Below are 2,285 nucleotides of genomic sequence, written 5' to 3' on the forward strand. Positions count from 1 at the left end.
CTGCAGGCTATAGTGATACCTGCTGAACTGCTAAAGGCTGGGGTGTGAACCTATGGCTCGGGGCCTGCATACAGTCCGACTGCCATTTGGCAGTATGTTACCATTCCCCTGACATATGAGGGGGCGTGTGGTCATCCTCTCTGGAAGGGGAGAAGGGGATCTCGACGGGACTGTAGCAAACGTACGTGGCATTACACGCCAGCATACAAGGCAAGGTTATCCCCACAATCCTTTCTGAAAACGAATCCGCAACCAACTACTGAGGCACCAGAGACGGAAGAGCAGTTGGATTTACTCCTGGCAAGTCCCACAATAGACCGTATACTAGCGCTTCGAGTAATTGTGGAACGACCCGCGTGAGTTTGGTCGTGGTTGCTGCAAGAGAGCTGTGGCATTACACATTAAGGATTGGTCGGCTTGGTTGTATGAACATGGGATTTGGTGCATTAACCCTGCATAATGTCAACTAGTCTGTCAGCAAGCTCGTTCCATTTGAGCGGCTGGGGACCCAATTATGGAGTACTCTTCTACCCTGAGCATGAATTCTCTGCACTATGGTATGCATAGTGTAAGAGGTAGATGTTGTCGTTATAAGTTTTCAGTAGACAGTCAATGGCGGCCCGGAGTCTATTATTGTATGTGACGATGAAAGATATGACTCTCCTTTTGACTGATGTTCAACTGCAGTAGCAAAGCTTTTTGGAGTCGAGTGGTAGGCCGAGAAGGCGGTCCACGGTTCCGCCATGACGGACAATCGACAGACTGTGCAAAGTCTGCAAGGGAGGAAAAGCGAAACAGAGCCAAAGCATAGCCAGCCCCACCCTCACCTAGCACAAGACTCCCCTCCCCACCTCAACCCGCGACGCCATCAACAGGGCAGAGCCCTTCACAGGCTGAATCTGTGCAGCAGTGCGAGAAAAAAGCTGACCTTACTCGAGTATAAAGGTCAGCAACGAGAAAAGATACACAGACAAAGCCTGCAAGTGAGAAAAGCCAAAACTCACAATAGTCAGAGCTACAAAGGTGCTCCACCTCAGGGACCCATGGTTGCCTAACAAAACAGTCCCCAAACTAGATGGAAGATCCCTCAAACCAGCGAGGATTTCACAACTGGATGGTCAGTACTCCAACACCAATCTGAACGCTGAAACCGCATATAAAGAAGCTCTGATGTAAATATCACCAAAGCACATCAGACAACCACAATCTAGCAACTTACAGTGGAACATCTATGGCTTCTATACAAAGAATGCACATCGTACATGCAATAGTGTAATTCAATGAACATTGCCATGCTTCAGGAGACATTAACAGAGGGGAACTGTTCGCTTCTCAGTGGTTCAAGTCTTTCATGTGCGAAGTACACTGGCAAAAGAGGCTTCATCATTCTGTCAGAGCAAACAAACCCCTTGCTCTGCCAATAAACGATGCACCGCACTGTGGAGAGGATGTTGAATCTCTTGCCATTGAGATTTCACCTGGTGGGGGGGCCTTCAAGATGTACAATTGTGTAGAAGAAGCCAGGCTGTAATGTCTTAAGACGTCAGCCGTCCTGTGCTACTACAGCACAAGGGACGAGTGATCAGAGGGGAGACTTCATATACAAAACCAACACCATCCTGGTTCCCTATAGGGGCACGGATGGGCAGGTTCATTACATAGCCAATGTGCTTAGACTTTCCCGAGATCGCCTTCTCAACAGCCAAGAGTCACACCAGTCAAAGCGGGGTCCTAGACCTCACCTGGACATTGCGGATACTGTAGAGCTCTTTTTTGAATAGATGGTGTGTGTGATGAGACGTCACAACGTGACCATCTGTGAACTGTTACTAACCTTTATGGATGCTGGCACAGCCCAAAGCCACAAAACAAAATCCAAGAGGAAAACAGGCAAGGGCCAACCGGCAAGCCTTTCAGAATTCCCCTGGCCCACTGTTTAGAAGCAATGTATAGATATATATAACTATATAGATTCATATATGATATACTATATCGATATATAAACGTATATAAGTATATATATATATATAGATATATATATATAAATATATGTATATACGTAGATAAGTATATATATAAATATATAGATTAATTATATATATATATATATAGATATACATATATATATAACACACACACACACACACCACACACACACACACACAACACACAAAATATATATATACATATATATATATATATATACACTTATATACTTATCCATTAATAATATATATATATATATACATATAGATATATATAATATATATGATATATAAATATCT

Source organism: Penaeus monodon, unplaced genomic scaffold, assembly GCF_015228065.2.
Source record: "Penaeus monodon isolate SGIC_2016 unplaced genomic scaffold, NSTDA_Pmon_1 PmonScaffold_89, whole genome shotgun sequence".
Lineage (NCBI taxonomy): Eukaryota > Metazoa > Arthropoda > Malacostraca > Decapoda > Penaeidae > Penaeus > Penaeus monodon.